At 43.1% G+C, this 19,019-nt stretch overlaps 1 protein-coding gene across 9 annotated transcripts in view; it reads left to right on the forward strand.

Annotated features, from left to right (window-relative positions):
• HIVEP2 (HIVEP zinc finger 2) overlaps positions 1 to 19,019 on the forward strand; it is a 140,712-nt gene that overhangs the window by 44,392 nt on the left and 77,301 nt on the right. For 3 of the 9 annotated variants that reach the window (XM_071806473.1, XM_071806472.1, XM_065833441.2), the window contains exon 1: positions 8,867 to 9,033. The exons of the other annotated variants lie outside the window; for them this stretch is intronic. The gene's annotated coding sequence lies outside the window, so the exon portion shown is untranslated. Of the gene's footprint in view, positions 1 to 8,866; positions 9,034 to 19,019 lie in introns of those variants that run through there. 9 annotated transcript variants of the gene reach the window in all.

Consider the following 19,019-nt stretch of genomic DNA (forward strand, 5'->3'; position numbering starts at 1 on the left):
AACCGCAAAGGTGAGAAATTCCCTTTCTCTGAAATAGGTGGTTTTGTGGGCAGCGGTGCCAATATGTGTTCTCCCATGGCCCATTTATCCCCCTAGGACTTCCCAGCCGCCTCCTTCCTGTGGCTGGCAGCAGGTAGAACGCTGCCAGCTGCCCGGTCGGGCTGGGGCTGCCAACACCCAAGGGCTGTGCTCAGGGCATCGGTCTGGCTTTCCTCCTCAGAGCCAGCCACCAATTTTCTCAAGGCTTGTTAGGATGTAATTGTTGAAATATACTGAAATTTGTTGTCTAGGAGAGAAAAGATATGGATGTCTGCAGTGGTGCAGAAATGTGCGTTTGAATAGTGGTTTGTTGTACAAGAAGGGGAATGTTTCTCGCTGAGCAGTTATATCTGAAATACTCTACAGTATGCGGTAGTATTTATAATAAAGGTGAATACTTTTATGGTAAAAGCGTGGGGACCTGAGCTTGCCTGGAGACCTTAATAATTTTTCCTACTATAGAGAAAACAAGTGGTGAAGAGGCACAAGAGGGAAATGTTGAAGAAAACAGGCTTTTTGACAGCACAGCCTCAAGGCCTTTGGTTGAGTTAGTAGGGATGTTCTATAGAGCACCGTAGTTATGCAGAGATGTGCTGATACTTGATGGTTTTGATCAGTGCTGAAAAACAGAAGCAAAAAATGGAATAATGTGGCTTTGGGGTGCTGTAATACAACACTGAGTTGCCTGAAATCAAAACCAGTTCGAGGCGCAAATACGACAGCTGATGTTTGTGAAACCCCAAATCTCACTACCAGTAGATGGATTTACTTCTCAGATGTTAGAGAAAGCTCGCTCTTTCCACAGATGCTGTGTGAGCAGGGCAGCCATTTCTGCACGTCAGGAGTTTTTCCCCTTCCCTCACCTGGTGTCCAGTCCAGCAATTAGGAATCAGATTTAACCCTCAGTGTTCGTTTCAGACCCTGTGAGTCTTCAGTTCTTTTCCAGCAGCAAAACAATTATTTTTGATAGACACAATAGTTGTTTGTTAATTTGTTTATAATCAGTTTTCCAAGAGGTTGCTTTGATGTGGGAGGAACTGAATTCTTTGGGTGCAAATGCTCATGCTGACTCTGTTCTTAGTCATTAAGAGATGTTTTTCACATGAAAGTGCCTTTACTTTTAAGGGAAAATGTCAAGGATCTTCTGATACCAGCCATACGAAATGTGTGGTTGCCTAAACAGAAACTATTCACTGAGCTGCAGCACACAAGGGCAGGAAGGTCCAAGGCCAGCCCAAACCTTCGCCGGCCTCTCGGGGAGATGCTGAGCAGTCCCGTCCCCTCTGGCTGCTCCACAGCTGCAGCCACCCTCACCAGCCCCCGGGACCTGAGATCCCACGGATGCTGGTTCCAGCTACTGACCTACATCCCTGACAATATGCCTTCATGTGAAAAGATGGCACTGTTCTTTTCCAAGAAGAATGTATCTTTTTCTTCAGTTCCCTTGCTACCTTTTTGTATTTTCGACCTGCAGCACTTTAAAGGCTCCCTGCCTCTGCAGTTCTTGCCTTTGTGTAGGTTATTTTTGGAAACTGAGGAACCAGGAGGAGGGCTGAAATTTAGAGGAGTTAACTGCAGTAGAAGTGGAAAGCTCTTTCCCTTGGTGTGCTCTTTCTTCCTTCATCTTTCTTCTGGTGACCTCCGTGGTCCGACCCCCATTGCATTGCTTGTTCCAGGGCAAGCTGAGGCCGATGCCTTTGTGTCCCACGAGTGACTGCTTCCTGCACGGAGATGTGCCGCTTCACAAGCGGCCATCGCTTCTCTTCTGCTTTTCTGGGTCAGCCTCTTGGCCAAAAAGTGGTAGGTGGTCAAGCAGAGTTCCCAGAGCTGTGAAGCACTTGAGAGGTTATGTGCCTTAGGGTAAATTGTATGCAGAGAGGAATGCGTTTTCTTCCTTATTTCCTCTGTGAGGCAGCCCTCAGTGGTTGGCTTTTTCTGGAAGTGCTGGTGTACTTTTACATCAGAAGTGTTGCATGCTTAATGCCAAGCTTTGCAAGAAAAAACCAAATTCTTTTGTAAGACTGGGGAACAGCAACCGAAGGCTGACCTGGCAGGGAAGCCAGGAGCTTACTTTTTGACTCTGGGGCATGGGGCTGGTGGTGGTGAGCCTTGACCCCCAAACAGTCTGAGCTCTTCTACATGGCGGGCGTGAACACCTCATATCTTTCATTTTGAATGCAAACATGTAAGAAGAAGTTTTCTGTGAAGGAGCAACCAAGGACTTTCATTTTTCTGTGTAGGTTTTGTAATATCGCTAGTGCGTAGAAAGACATTGACCATACAGTAGGTCAGGCTGCCCTTTTGATAACTGAGACAGTATTCGGATAATTGAGATGACTGTGATCGCCTCTGAAAATTTGCTGATGTTTATACTGCTGTCAGGTATTGAAGTCACACCATAGTATTTATTGTGGGATCTTGCGATGGATTTTAAAATAGATCAATATCACAGCACAAAGTGGGAATTTTCCTCATTTTTTCTGTAGTTATGAAAATGCCTAAACAGCAGTATAGTGCAGTAAATGTTAAACATTAAAAGCTGGTTTTGTGTGTACTGGTAAGTATAGGTTGGTAAGGGAGGAAGTAGCTTGAGTTTGGTTGGTAAAGCTGATAGGAGTATGGTGGAAATCAAAGCAGAACATGGTTGTAGACTCAAAGCAGTAACATGCTGTCTTTGAAGGATGGGTTTGGGTCAGTGACATACCAAGAAGTTATAATAAAGGGGACTTTAACCTTAAATTGGAAAAAAAAAAAAAAAAGAGGCAGATTATTCTGTACAAGGAGCTTCACAACTGATGCAAGAAGTCAGCTAAATGTAGAGAGAACGCAATCAACAGAACACAAAGTACTCTCTTAAAATACATGGGAATGGAAGGGTTTTTACTACTCTGCTATGCCAGAGATCAATTAAGCTGCACAGAATGGCTATGAAAAATGTTCGCTGTAGGGAAATCACCGTTTTCCGTAGATCCTAGGGAGAAGTGCTGGCACGCTGCCGGCAGCGATTTATTTTCACCCAGCCACAGCGCTTGTGGCTGGCACTCAATGAAATCTTCCAGGGTAAATTATTTATTTAATTAATAACAGCCACAGTTGCACCGAGAGACTGGCAGCACAGCAGCAGGAAGTCTGATAGAGGTTAAGCCTAACCTCTTACAGATAGGCTGCTTATGTATACTATAAATAAGTAAAATCGTAAATAAGTGTGTGTTGGCATTTTTGTTTAAGCTTATTAACAACAGTTCATAATGTTGAATGTGGTGTATGTCCTGTCGTGCACTGTAGTCCTCTAATTTCACAATTAACTAACGCAGAGACTTGTGCAACAAGCTGACATCAGATTGTTGTTAACTGAACTTTTGAACTTTTAATAAGGAAAGGAGACGTCAGTAAGAGAAAAGCCAAATGTATGAGTGTGCAAGCATGAGCAACCCAAAAACTTTCATTTCAGTAGGCATTCCCATAAGAGCAAAGAAAGAAATCCCCCCCTTGTTACCCCAGATAGGCACGGTAATGCTTTCTTCTTAGTTTAACATATTCCAGAGATAACAGTTCTAGCTGGTGGTTTGAGGGAGTCCCAGGAAGAGAAGAATTTGAAAATAAGAAGGTAAACTGTCACTTGAGGAGAAATCCTTTGAGAGTCTCTACAAGATTACATATTGTTATCTGTGTTGCCTTTTTTTTTTTTTTTAAAAAAAAAGGTGATTTGGTAATTGTAATTTGGTAATCAATAAATTTGACTTTTGAAGAATTCATTCTGAGTTTGATCCATGCTTTCTTTCTTTGATTGTTAAGTAACAAGAAAAAATCTTGCAAGAGGAAAAGAAGCACGTCTTTAAAGGAAACCACTCATTGATTTAAACTGCGTGGTTTGGCATGAAGGAAAAAAATGGACAAACATTTTAAAAAATATCAGAAATGGACAGTTTGGAAACATCCAACATACTTGGTTGTGGATGGGCCTAATAAGCAAATCACCACAGAGGTGAATTCACCTCCCAGGGGTGGGAATTCACCTCCCAGGTGAATTCACCTCCCCTTTAGGCAGGCACGGGGGGCAGCAGGGGTGGGTGGGGAGGCTGCCAGCTGTGGGGCCGGGGCTCCCTCCTTCGCATGGAGTGGTTTGGACCTTCCCCTCGCCTCCCCCTGCACCTCCTCCACGGTCCTGCTGTCCCCGACAGGTCCTTGCTGAAGCTGTCGGCAGAGAGGTCTGACATACCCCTCGACTTTGAGAGGCTGGCTTTTTTCTCCAGTGCCACTGAAACTGGGAGCGAGCAGGCGTCTGGGGCTGAGGAAGGGTTTCCCACTGTCCTGGCTGTGGTTTCACATCCTGGAGGGGCTGATCCTGCTCCCCATCTTCCACGGCCGCCTGCCTGAGCCCATGCTGGCTGGTTTGGGCAGCTGGAAAGGCAGCAAGCTGTTGGGTGGCCACGGGTTTCTGATAGTTAGCACCTTGGATTGACCCCCCCATGGGCACAGACAAACTCTAGAGGTGGCAACCCAAACAATAAACGGAGTACAGTGACATGAAGAAACCTCAGATCCTCTTGCTGCAGCTGCAGAAGAGGCTATTGTTATCAAATGCTAGTTTCTCACTTTAGCAAAATCTGGTGCCAGGTTCTCTGGCAGCAGCTTTCCTTAGTTTAATGGTTTGATTTGCTTTAGAACTTTGGCGTAAATCCTGTAATTTACTCTTAACTATGCTACCAAGTGTAACCAGTTTGGACTTTATAATAGGCAGTGATAATTTTAAATTTAACTTTGAATGTACTTCATTCCAAAAATAAAAATTTTGATTTTCACATTATATATCTAAAATAAGAACAACTCCCACCACCACCATCCATTGTTACCTGTCTTAGATTTCTTCAGGGGTGTTTGTATGCAAAGGGAAGTATCAGATTCCTACTTCCAGATACAGAAAAATCATTATGTAGTCTCAGAAACATCTACTTCTATAATATTTTAATTTCACTTTTCAATTACAGTCAATATTGCCTGTTTTGCCAATGCTAACATTGGGAGGAAAGCCCAAAGAGATTGATGTGCAGGCAGAATGAGAATAACATGACTATTTTTATGTTTCTGACATCAGTGTCCTGGTTTATCTGCTGTTGTATGACACAGTGACTGAATGCTCCATACTATTCCATCCTCAGTGAGCCAAATGTCTTTCCCAGTATTGCCCCTTGTTTCAAAAGTTGTAGAAACTTTAAATAAATAGTTTAAATAATTTGCGGTGTTCTCTTACTCTCTGGATATCTAATAGTCTATTTACTTTTCATAAACAATATCCCTACATGACATCAATGTGTATTTCTAATTGGATACTCATGGGGCAGTGAGAGCTAACTAATGAGCTTCTCACTTCAAATACGGCGTTTTTGAAACCATCATGAAGCTTTGTTACAACAGGATATCTCTGCACTCTCTAGATGGGTACATTCATTGGCCGTCATGATTCCTGTTCTGTCCTTTACCTGTTTTCATTATTTTTTGCTCTATATTGAAAAGCAAAACATTATTGCTACTGGGGAAAGTAAAAGCTCCTCCTGCCAGATCCTTATTTTCCCATATCTCCTTTTACCCCATAGATCCCACCTTCACTGCCCATCTGTCACATTCCAAGAGTTTGCTGGGTCCCTTTATGTTTCAAGTAAACAGCCTTTTCAAAAGTCTGTTGGCTTCCAGCAGCAGTTGCACAAACTAGCCTTGTGCTGTATCTCCTGTATGAGAACTGACAGAACCAACAGCTGGTTGAAAAAAAAAAAAGAAAAGAAAAGTGAACTATACCAAAAATTTCACTTTCCAAATGGAGTAAAATGCCTGTTTTATATGAACAAAGGGTTTTGACTATTCCTTGTTCAAAAAACCCTTTGGTCTTTTATTGATGTAGGGATTCAGATTGCACCCCCTTAATGAGTATTGACTGAGTCTGTGGTGTCCTTTTCCTGTGGATGTATGTGTAAGTAACATTAGCTGTAATGCTGTAATAAGGTACTAGAGAAATGGAGCACCAGGACCCTTCCAAAATGCCTGGCCGCTGTGATTAACCTGTTCTGTCTCAACAGGCAAATGGCATGTGGGAAGTGAACTTTCCAAGCACAGCTGGATGTTGCAGGAGCAGCCTGGTGCTTCCCAATCATACAAGTGGTTTTTGCTTTACAGCTGTTGTTCACACACAGGAATAAGAGAGTGTATGTTGCAGCTTTCTTCTTCCCAGTCAAGGTGTAAAAAGACTTTTTGAGAATTACGAGCACAGCCCTAAAGTTAGTCAATCTCAGAGTATTTTTGTTGAGCTTCAGATCTTGGTCTCATTTCTATGTTTACTTTGTTTAATGGTTGTGGACATCTCTACCGCTTTAACTAAATGCATGGAGACAGCCAGCTCTGTTCAGCCTCTGCCTTGTGCAGCTGGGCAAGGAGAAAGAGAACAGAGCCATAACCCTGTATTCCACACAGGCTCCCCACCTCTCGCACCCTTTGAGGGGCCAGTGGCTGCTGGTGTGGCTTGGAGCAGATGCACCCACTAGTGGGGTTGAAAAGAGCTACCCTGGCAGGCTGTGCCCCAGTGGGCACCTCGTGCTTCTCTTCCCTTGGTGCCGGGGACACCGCAGTCCATGGTGTCTTCTGGGGCAGCTCCTCCTCGGTGGGGGTTTCCCTCCAGCTAGGGGGATCTCCCATTCAGGATTCAGACACCGTTTTATTTGCCACACCTGTGACAGTAGAGGTGGTATGTGCTAGTATCCCTGCCTCACAGCTTTTACAGCTTTGAAGCTGCAGCAGTGCTACAGGCACATCCCTGCCACAGCCATGCAACGGTGCAGTGATGGAGCCATGTACCTCGGTTATACCTGATGTGAAGGAGTGGAGGGAATGAGGAGGGGATCAAGTCCCTTCCACAGGTGTTGATGTGGACAAAGAGCCACGCTCTCTCTGCCCACTCAGGCTTGTGCCATGGCAAAAGGGAGGTCCTGGGCTGTGAGCTGTGAAACTGTCTGATCCATCACTGACTAATGTTACATGAATTTCAGAATGTGTGGCAAAACATAGTATGTGGCTTATAAACTGTTTAAAGTCTCCTGAGGAAGATGGGGATTGTAATACCTGCTTCTGAACAGGTGAGCGTCTTCGTGTGTTTCACATGAAACGTTGCACATTGTATTTTCCCATAGAATTTGCAAACTTGCTAAAATTTATATTTAGGTACTTCACAGGTCCTTGGTGATGTGGTATTTTACATTTTTACACCTCTCCTATTTTTCATGACACTTGTGTTATTGTAAGAACTCCTACAATTGAGAGCACTAGGGGATTTGAATGTTTTGACTCCTACACCTTCTGTAGAAAGGGAATTGTTTTATTCCAGGACGTTGCATTGTGTGGGCATCAGTGAAAGTCCTGGGAATGACAGGAGGAGAAAAGAGAGACCAGTACTAGGTGTCTGCAGAAAATTGGTTAGGATAATCAGCTAGAGGGCACTAATGAATGTCTCTTCTTAGGGCTGTTAAATTAGGCCATGTGGCCTGCTAGCATCTATACGCATGAGAGAAATATGAAGGCTTTGCAAAACAGTTGTACTAAAAATAATTTTTGGTGTTATTTTTAATAACGTTATCACAGATGTAGAAAGTGAGGTAGAAGTTTGTAGCCTGGAACATTTCTTTCTCCTGCTTTACAGGGTAAACACTAGTGTTTGTTTGGCTAGGTAGTGTTTTCCAAAAGTATGTCAATGAAGTAGGCATCAAAGGCACAAAATACTTTGCTATATTTAGATTTTAAATATGCAATAGAAAGTCATTAACTTTTAGACTCATAAGCACCAAGATATCTTCTGAAAAGGGGGCTTGGATGTTAAAATCAGTTAATTTAAAAAAATAAGGTTTTAATATTGCCAGAAATGTGGAGTCAGTGTTTCACTATAAGCAGTGATGATAGGCTCAGTTATATCCTAGTAAGTTTGATTACTGTGAGGGCATGAGAAGGATCCTGCAGCAGTTTCAGGGGGCAAGAGTGTTGTGGGATTACTAGTTGATTGGTTAATTTAAGGTATTATTTTTTTATTTTTATATTGATGTGGAAAAAAAATCTAGTTGCACAGAATCATAGAGTAGTGTAGGTTAGAGAGGATCTCTGGGGTCATCTTTCTAGCCCGTGCTCAAAGCAGGTAGATGATACATGGTTTGGTATGTCATCAGTCACTTACCTCTACATCGTTTTTATTATTTGTGGATGAAAGATTAACTATTAAGGTCATTTTTTTTTTATTTTTTGAGTAATAGAGAGGCAAATGCCGAAGAGGGGTAAAAATAAAGCCAAAAGTATTTTACAATGAAGTTGATGCAGACAGCGTTGAAGCATCACCAAAAAATCTCACCCACTTCCCATGTATAGAAACTTTTATTTATAACAAGCATTGTTTTTGGGTAGCACAAGGGACTTAATTTGTGAATTAATTTTAAATTGTTATTTTCATTGTTGGCTGATATACAGAAGGAATTGGTAAATAGTAGGAGCAAAGGCTTTATGACATTTTATAGCCAGTGGTTCTGTTTACACTTAATCCCTATAATGCAGTGTTAAAATTTACAAAACAGCTTGTAATTGCAGTAGTTTATTTAAACCAGCTATTTGTGGTTATGTCTGCTGAGGGAACTTAAACTTCAATGTTCCCCAGCCATCTAATAGCAGCAAATTGACTGTGGGTCTCTTGTAAGAATATCTAAATGTAGGCTGTTGAATAATCCCTTTGGGGGCCCTGTAACTATTTTTGTGCCTGGATATGCGTCATCAGTGGGTATTTTCTCTGGTGACTAGCTTACATCAGTAGGTCTCCTACCATACACTCTATCAGTGAGTGACTTATGATTGATGGGAGTCACGGCTGCTGTTTAGCTTTTATCTGTGACCTCAAATAATGGACAACAGGAATTTCCAGGCTGTTAAATTCCTTGAATGACTGAAGACACGGGATGGCTCTGCTGATAAACGCAGGTAGTACCCAGATGCTGGGTGTTCACCCGGGGCCGAGGCGGGGAGGAAGGAGAGGGGGGTTCCTCGGCTGCAAGGCGGTGAATCCGGCTCCGATGCGTAGCCGAAAGGTGGGCTGCCCCGGACGCCGGGGAGTGGCCATGCCGGAGGACCCGCCGAGTGACGGGCCGTGATGCTCTGAGTCTCCTGAGCTTCCCAGCCATACGTGTCTGCCGGTGGCAGCGGCGTTTCAGTGTGTTTAACTGGCTGATCTTCAGGGCACTTCCTCGGTCTGTTTTATCCCAGGGAGACGCGCAGTTTGCAGCTCTGTGAAGCGCTGTGGAATTTCAGCTGCAGCCTGGTTGTTTTCTTAACCCTTTTTGTTACTGCCTGTGAACAGCAAGCACATTTATTGGAGTGCTTTACGCAGGTGCTACCTGGGCTAAATCTGAAGGTGCAGTAGGCTGTGTGGTATTAAGGTTGAGTTACACCTGCCACAGTGACCCACTGAGCATGTGATCGTTGTTCAATTTCCTGGTGTTCAGCACTACATATCATCATTGTAAGGACTGCAGATACTGAGTTATCCCCTCTTTCTCCTTCCACTCTACCTTTCTGTCAGAAGCTGACATGCAAAATGAGGCTGCAAGACAGCTACGAGACTTTTGTAGAGTGTTACTTGTGATGAATTTCACAGCTTGAGTCAGCCCTATGCTGAGGCACTTTGTCATTTCTTCTTCTTCCCTCGCCCTGTTCTTCCCTTCTCTCCTGGGCTCAGTCCCTCTGACACAGCTGTGACAGGAAACAAGGGATCAGTTCTAAGTGAGCTCCAGCTCAGAAGCCTTAGTCCTCCTCCTGGCAACCAGGGAGTGAAAATGACAGACATGGATGCTCTCGGTGTGATTGATGATTCAAAAAAGTCCTGAATGCTGTTTATCGCATGGCATTGTTTGGCTGAGGGCGGACAGCAGCTGGATCCAAATTCCTCCTCACCACTTCTTCCTGTTGGCAGGTGGCCCTCCGCAGGGGCTGGCCTTGCAAACTCTCACACAGGGCTTATGTATGTGAGTGCCTACTATTGTTTTTCACTCAGGTGACAGCGGAATGGGGTTTTGTGCAGGATTCTGAGACTCAGAAACTTTCGGAGGGAAAACAGGCACTTTGTTTTAACTCGCCTGCATGCCTCCTCCTCCGCGGGTCCTAGCCCAGAGGTCAGAGTTAATGAATGAAAACAGGCTTCCCGCAGAAGCCAGTTAACCCATGTCTGTGCGTTGGTTGACAACTGTGCTTACACAAAGCTGCCTTTGGCAGCAAGGCATGTGCTGTCGTGGTGTGGATGCCCTTGCTGTGAGGGGTACAGGTTATCTGTACCTTCCAGACAGGTGCTTGGTCCAGCACAGGCACTGGGTCTGAAGCAGGTTTTCTCATCTGTTCTCTTGCTAGCTGAGTGCTGGTTAGGAATTGCATTCGACAGAAGTAGTAGAAAGAGACGTGACAATTAAAAAAACACTTGGAATATCAAGGGACAGGAGGTTTTCATTGAACTGTGATTTACAAGTATACTCTTCCTTTGTTTCTATATAATTTTTTTTGCAGTCACTTCAGTAAGACTTTGTGATTGATGACAAACTGGTTATATAATTCAAAATCTGTAAAGGTTGAGCACAAAAAAACTTGACAGATCTTCAGTCATTTGCATTAAAATTCAGTGAATTTTCCTGGGGTACTGGGCTTAGAAAATGTAAAGCTTGCTAACTGGTTGATGTTGCTATATGTATTATTTGCCACAGTTTTCTAGGAACCGTGCCCATTAACATTTTTGGCTAATACCGACCTCCTTTCCCCCATTTTAGGGGGATTGTATTTTATGGTAATGATAGTATTTTAAGGTAGCTTTCATTTGCGACGTTTGTGTGAAAGCTCAGCATCACCAAGTTTCCGGGAAGACTTTGCAGGCCTTCAAAACATTTCAGAAAGGCTTGTAATTTGCTAGGAAAAAGCATTAGCAAGCTGCCTCCTGATTCCTGCTGTGCGGCACTGGGGCTGTCTGCAAGGCAGAGGGATGAAGTCCAAACTGACATGTGGCAGTGTATGTACCTCTCTGTGTGCTATGACAGAGGTGTCACATTGGGAACAAACTATTTCAGGTGTTGACCCTGCAGTGAAGTCACACCAGGTGGGTGCCTGGGTCCAGATGCCTACGCCCTGTTGATTCAGTGACTAAGCGCAGACACAAAGTTCTGCTTGCCCAGCTTGAACTGAGGAATGATGAGTGTGGTGGCTAAAGCCTTGTTTTTCCGGAAGAGCCTTCTCCTATTCAATGGCCACCTTTAAAAGCTTGTCAGTGTCTTGTCAGTTGCCCTGGACAACAGTTAGCCAGATATTTCATCTTGGTAGTTAAAACAATTTGGTGTCTTGAGCAAGGAACACTGCAAATTCACTGGAAGTCAAAGCATCCGCTGCTGCATCTTGTACTAACTTCATCGGCAAACCTCTCCTTCCCCTGCTGAAGCGTGTTGGTGTGCAACTGGTTCCCAGTGGGCGCAGGGTTGTAATTACCATACTGGGGAGGCGAAAACGGAAACTGAATCTGACACAGGAATATCAGGGGCTTCAGTTTGAATTTTTTTTAATGTGTCAGTTGAAGTAAAATATTAAATACTACTCATTTCTCTCCTACCTTTTAAATCTATGACTGCATGCTTTGTACAACTGTGGTAATGCTGGGTATTTGTGAAGGGTCATAAAAATGAATTGGTATTTTTATAGTTTTGTATTGTTTTGACATAGTACTATCAGTGCTTAAATACTATTGAGAATAAAGAGGTGCCCTGGGATGGGAAGAACAGAAAGGGCAATACAAAGCTCACCTCACCCATGGCCCTCCCTTCTAGCAGCCCCTTTTTGCCTGAAGAGTGTGGAGCAGTCAGTGCTGCTCAGTCATTCACAAAATCATTAGTGCAAGTAGAGATATGTCGCTACTGTGGGCTAGCTATACATTGTAAAAGTATTCTGAAATATGAGGCAAAGTAGTGATTTCACTACTTCAGGGCACATGGTGTCTTTTGATTTTGTTAGTAGGGGAAAGGGACCTGGGGGTCCTGGTGGACAACAGGATGACCATGATCCAGCACTGTGCCCTTGTGGCCAGGAAGGCCAATGGCATCCTGGGGTGTATTAGAAAGGGGGTGGTTAGTAGGTCGAGAGAGGTTCTCCTTCCCCTCTACTCTGCCCTGGTGAAACCACCTCTGAAATATTGTGTCCAGTTCTGGGCCCCTCAGTTCAAGAAGAACAGGGAACTGCTGGAGAGAGTTCAGTGCAGAGTCACAAAGATGATGAAGAGAGTGGAGTATCTCCCTTATGAGGAAAGGCTGAGGGAGCTGGGTCTCTTTAGTTTGGAGAAGAGGAGACTGAGGCGTGACCTCATTAATGTTTACAAATCTATAAAGGGTGAGTGTCATGAAAATGGAGCCAGGCTCTTCTCAGTGACAACCAATGATAGGACAAGGGGTAATGGGTTCAAATTGGAACACAAGAGGTTCCACTTAAATTTGAGAAGAAACTTCTTCTCAGTGAGGGTAGCAGAACACTGGAACAGGCTGCCCAGGGAGGTTGTGGAGTTTCCTTCTCTGGAGACATTCAAAACCCGCCTGGACGCCTTCCTGTGTAACCTCACCTAGGCGTTCCTGCTCTGGCAGGGCGATTGGACTAGATGATTTCTTGAGGTCCCTTCCAATCCCAAACATTCTGTGATTCTGTAGTTCAAAATCATCCTATTATAGTAATAAATACTTGATCTCTCGAGGTGATCTTTGTGTTTCTATAAAGTCCCATTGAAATCAGTTCCTAGATACTAGGAAACTCCAATTTTCGTCAGCTTGTATGAGGAAGGGCTTGGACTGTTTCATTGGTTTGTTTTGCGTTCTGTTTCTTCAGGTGTTGTGGAGGACATATGGGGTAGCCATCACCTCATTTACCCATTATTTAGCTGTAGAGAAAATAAGGAGTTACCCATAAACAATGTTGATGTTTGTAGTAAGTGTAGTAATAAAGAGTGAAGAAGAAGAAAAGCAATGCAGTGAAATAGTATAAGGAAAACATAGCATAAAGAAAAGTTATAAAGTTAGAAAAAAAGCTACTAGTGTTTCATTTTTGTGGTATTTACTGTTTTTAATCCAATTGTTAAGATAAATGAAGAGCCTTTCATCTTGTTGATTTTATGGTGTACAATGATGTGAATGAATGGAGTCAGATAACGCTTCAGCTCTTTTGGCACGCTCTGTGCCTGGTGACCTTGGTCCTGAAACCTTTGCTCATTGGCTCAGTCTTTCCTGCAAGTATCCAGCAGCTTCAATCAGACTGTTGGAGATCCAGGACCAAGCTGTCAGTAAGTTAATAGATCTGTAAATGTTACCCTGGCATTGAGTCAGATTGAAAGGAATTCACCCATTTCTTTGCACATGGGGAAGAAGAGAGAAGGAAGATCCTGCAGGTGCAGCCTGTGTATTGTGGCAGATGGGAAGGTACCTTCTTCCTGTCAGTGGCCCAGTAGCAACTCCTGTGAACTGTGGCAAAGTCTTTTCTTCATCTTCTCTTTTGTTTCCTGTATATACAGAGTGCAGTGATTCCTGCAGGGATTTTTGCTCTTGGCAGTATTTCTCTTTAGCGCCACAAAGTGAGCATTTTTCCTGCAGGACGTCAAACAGCTCAACAAGTGAATCAGCGCAGAGTCCCTGTCCATCTGCTCACAGCCACCAGCTCTCCCCAGCAGCCGCCTCTTTGCAGATGCAGAGCGGTGCATGAATCCTGAGACAGGAATGGATAAGCGACAGGGTTATCCTAGGTAAAGCATTCCCATACCCCAAAGAGACAGTGAAGGAAGAAACTCGCTTCTGAGCTGGGTTAAAATCTTTGTGAGGCAGATCCTGGCCCTTCGCAGGGTGTTGGGATTGGCTTGGAAACTTAGTGTAAAGGAGGCGAGAAAGAAATGCCACTCACTGGCATCCCCAGGAGCCTTGATAATGTCAGGACACCAGACAGTACAGCAGTACTTCAAAAATATCACCATTGTGAAGGATTTACATGATACTGCAATAGCAAATAACATGAGTGCGGTACAAGGCACTAATTCAAGATTGCTGAGGAGTTTGCCAAGTGTCTGTAGTTTCATGTCATGACTTTATCCCTTTGCAGACAGGCCTTTAGCTTTGAGCAGTTTTACAGAAACTCATCCAGGCTTTCTTTTTCTCAAGCACTATTGCCAGTTGATACCCTGCTCATTAGAAATAATAGCAATTAAGTTAAAAAAAAAAAGAAATTCCTTATCAGGTAGTCATTTTGTTTCACAAACTTATTCCAGCATGCTCAAGGTCAGACTCTCTGTAGCTTTCCTTCTTGTACACTTATTTATACTTTTAGGCAGTGAAGTTAATATATGTTTCTGAAATGTGATTCCTCTGCATGCTTCTTGTGACTGTCTTTGCTCTGGGACAGAGGAGAGACAAAGTCATAGAATCATAGAATCATTTCAGTTGGAAGACACCCTCAAAATCATCAAGTTCAGCCATTAACCTAACACTAAACCATGTCCCTAAGAACCTAATCTAAACACCTTTTAAACACCTCCACCACTTCCCTGGGCAGCCTGTTCCAACGCCTGACAACCCTTTCTGTGAAGAATTTTTTTCCCGATATCCAATCTAAACCTCCCCTGGTGCAACTTGAGGCCATTTCCTCTTGTCCTATCACTTGCTATTTGGAAGAAAAGACCAACACCCTCCATGCTACAACCTCCTTTCAGGTAGTTGTAGACAGCAATAAGGCCTCCCCTCAGCCTCTTTTTCTCCAGGCTAAACAGCCCCGGTTCCTTCAGCCGCTCCTTATCAGACTTGTGCTCCAGACCCCTCACCAGTTTCGTCGCCTCCTCTGCACTCTCTCTAGTACCTCAATGTCCTTCTTATGATGAGGGGCCCAAATCTAAACACAGTGTTCAAGGTGGGGCCTCACCAGTGCCGAGTACGGTGGCACAATCACTTCTCTAGTCCTGCTGATCACACTAAGTCAGTCTATGAGTTCCTAACACATGTTGTCCCTTTCTTGGGAGGTAGGATATCAATCCGCAGTGTGAAACTCCTTCTACCCCTCCAGGGAATTCCATTTCCATATATAAAGGCCAGCCAGAAATCCTAACCCAGAAGTCTGTAATTTGGAATTGAGAAAGAAATGGAGTTATGACAATTACAAGATGTAAAAATCTGTAAATGTTCTTTCACTAATGTGCAGGGAGAAGTGATACTAACCAAATTTTTTAGCATAACCAAATAATAGAGCATCACAATGAGTAAAGAGAATAGGAACCTTTGGGGTTGCTTTGCTCTCCATCCTCCATGAAGCTCCAGGCCACATGCTGATAAAATACAGCCTGTCTTTCAATGCGAATGGTGGTTCCTTTTTCACAGTCTTGACTTTTGACCAGGAGTTCAGTTTCACTGGAACTTTGCTGCTGGTTACGGAGGGAGCAAGGCTACAAATCAGATCAGTTGTTCTTTTTAGTTTAGCATTTTCTAACTTGATTTCTCTTAAATTAGGTATCACAGTGGTAAAAGCATAGAAGCCAAGATCACCTAGGAGGGAACAGCAGTCTCAAAGAGATATAAAGGAGTAAAATGGAGCAAAAAGAGTAAAGGAGCATTAGGTTAACTACCAGGAAGAAAATTATTACAGCGAAGGTCTGTTCTCCTGATGGAAACCAGAAGAGATGGTTAGTTTGAGACTCAAAACTGACCTGGACAAAACGCTGTAAAATATACTACATAGGCTTTTCTTATTTGGGTATGAGATGATCTAATAGACTTTTGCCATTTCCTTTTTGATCTAATTTCTGGGATTCTATCATCACTTTTAAAAAAGATAATTTTCTTGTATGTCTCACTGCAAACCTTCTTCCTGAAACTTTTTGGCACTTTTTACCACAAAGGGAGGCATTTGCAGAAATACAACATGGTGGTATTTTGAAGACTCCAGAAAGATTTTTCATGGCCACATCTTGCCATTGCTCCATTGTAAAATTCCCAGAATACTTGATGGGAGTTTTGCATTAATATTGCATGGTATTTATATCTAGCCACTCTTCAGGGTCCCAAGTCATATCCATGCTCTATTCTCAGAGTAGCCTTCCTCCAGTTCTTTAAGGCTACACTTTGGCTTTACAAGAAATAATAATCATGCCTACCATACTGTAACTAAAATATTCAGACACATGAATCTTTTTCTTGACTTCCTATAAAAATGTCATTTGTAGCTTTATTTTGTTTGTTCTGGTTTGCCTATAATATAAACAAGAGTTTATTAAAGCATTAACTCTAAGTTGCAGTTGGTTCTTGAGACTGCAAGTTCTTACAAAAAATATTATTGAAACTGCAGGGAAAAAACCCGTATTACAGAAAAATGAATAATGAGTCTGTTTTGGTGTGGATTTTTTAAAAAGTACAGCTTGTAGTTGAACTAAATGTACTATTACTTCCACTGCAGCCAGGAAGCCCTCATAGGCTTTTGACAGTGCCGCCAAAAAATTAATGCTTCAGCTGTTTAAAAGATATCAGAAGCTTGTTTGACAATTGTAATCTCTTCCAGGAATTTCCTTTCCTATTTTCCCTTCCTATAAAAATTGATAACAAGATGCTTACGTAGTAGAAATGGAAAGTCAGAGGTATGTTACAAAGCATTGTGCATTCCTCCCAGCCTCACAAGATGAGGCATGACACGGTGGGCTAAGAGGCGCGGGCACTCTCTTATGTAAGTAGCGTTTGCTTCAAGGATTAACTGCTTGCCAAGATAGTGCACATTTAAATGTTTTCTAAGCCATTTTAGAGTTTTTACGTGACCTGGCAGCCGACAGGAGAGCTGTTGGAAATGGCTGGGTAGGAACTCAAAGCAGTGGACAAGGAAAGACAAAACGAAAGGAAGCAGAGAAATACGCTGCATGTGCCAGCATCAGTTGACACAGCAGGACTATGGGCAAAGGAAAGCAGCACTGACCCGGCTTTCTTTCCTCATTTTTACATGCAACAAAATGTGACAAACTGAAATGAGACACAGCTTGAACTTTTGTTCTGAAGTGTTACCGAAAAGGTGCTGAAACATGGACTCAAAGGTCAGAATTGTTCCCTTTTCTGTAATGGATTCCCAGGGCAGTTGTTAACACTACTTCATCTTTTAAAGTTAATCTGTAATAGTGTTCACTTATATGTAATACGAAATATATAGTATTACTGTGTCTGTGGTGAGGAGTGGTTTGTTCTTCCTTAATGACAGAAAGGACATTCTGTGTTAGGAAGAGTGAGATAATTAAAGAGGTTGCCAATAAAAAAGCCACTGTGTTTGCAGAGGGTGCCCTTGCGTTCAGCAAATGCCAATTAGAGAAATGTCACTTTATGTGTATGATGGGTTATTACTGCACAAACACTTGTACAATTATGCATCGGGTCAGAAGGGCAAGTTACCTTTGCCTCACAGCCATTATTTTAAAGCAAACGTAACTATCAGGCACACAAATATCAGGCATTGCAGAAGGGGAACAGGAAAATAATGAGTATTTGAAAATGCAGGCTAAAGAGAGGCTTTTTGGGAGGTAATTTTTCCCATGTTGGCACTACATGGATTAGAAACATCATCTTAATATAATGGAGAAGCGAATGCTTCCTTCAACCACTTAAATAACGTTAATATACTGTTAGGTTGTTCTGTGAAGAACATATACGTTTCTTTTGGTTACCTTGTTTGATATTGAAATGTGTGTGGGTTGTCTATGTGCCTTTGTAAACAAGTTTGTGAACTTCTTTCGGCTGTGCTTCCAATGGTCTGGTATCACCAACATCTTCCTGATGCACCCTGCTCTCAGCTCTTGTGCAGCTCTGGCTGACTTCAGTAGATGGAATAAAAGGCAGTTCTGCAAGTGACCTGGTGCAAGACATGGCCATAGGTGTTTATTACTTGCACCTGTTAGCAGGTGTTCTATTTCGTATTTTATTTTGCATGTTTTGGCTGAGGCTTAATTAGATGCAAGTCGAAAGAGGCAGAATGCTCTGAGGATGCTGTGACTATCTTGGGTGCATACAGGATGGCTGTGCTATGTGTGGCTTTGTGAGCTTTGCTCTAAGGCTCTCAGGTTTGTCTTGCTTTCTGACGTGGTTGCCATCAGTGCTTGTGCTGGCTTCTCTCCAGGTCATAAGACAGAACTCACTTTAGCAGGGACTATGTTATCGTCAGTGGCCTGAACCTTTCTCCTCGCTTGACCTCATACCTCAAGGAAGCTCAACTGGCAAATGTAGCACAGACCTTTGTGGCAACACGCTCTGGGGTGCGTGGGCTGCTGGTTAGGTTGCCCTGCTTCCATATATGCTGAGGTATTTTCATTGACATGCTCTTTTCACAGGTTTGAAATTGCTGTGTCTTTAAAGTACCAGCTTTCCCAAAAGAGGAAGCACTGCGCTTACCCGAGGACCTGCTTGGACCCGGCATCTTCTGGGGCAGCACGGGGTGGCAGAAGTTAAATGGAGAGCATTAGTTTGAAAAATTTTATGAGATCACCATCCTTTTAAATTGGTTTACACAGATGGCTGTCTGGTTTGTTGCTTTGTCCTTGCTTAATAGTAACTGTTTATGGAAAAACGAATTGCTTTGCAGAAGGAGGTCCAAAAGCTCATGCTGTTGTTTCCCTCACTGGAGATCTTCGTGTTATTACGGACATATAAAGATTTGGCCTGAAACGGAGATTAATTATGAAGCATGCAGTGAATAATTAACTGTTTGACTTGTTCCTAAGCTCTGTAGTCACCGAGTTAGAAATTATTTCCCAAATTGCAGGAGATAAGAGAAGGTTATTCCTGGTTTCACAATGCCCACATTGTTAGGGCTTTGTGCTGGGTGTACTCTGACATCAGCTGATACCTACGCAAGTCAAGTCCAGCTTCTCATCCAAACCACTTCCTGGGGTTTTCTCGGGTAATGGC

Source organism: Patagioenas fasciata, chromosome 3 (assembly GCF_037038585.1).
Source record: "Patagioenas fasciata isolate bPatFas1 chromosome 3, bPatFas1.hap1, whole genome shotgun sequence".
NCBI classification, from domain to species: Eukaryota; Metazoa; Chordata; class Aves; order Columbiformes; family Columbidae; genus Patagioenas; species Patagioenas fasciata.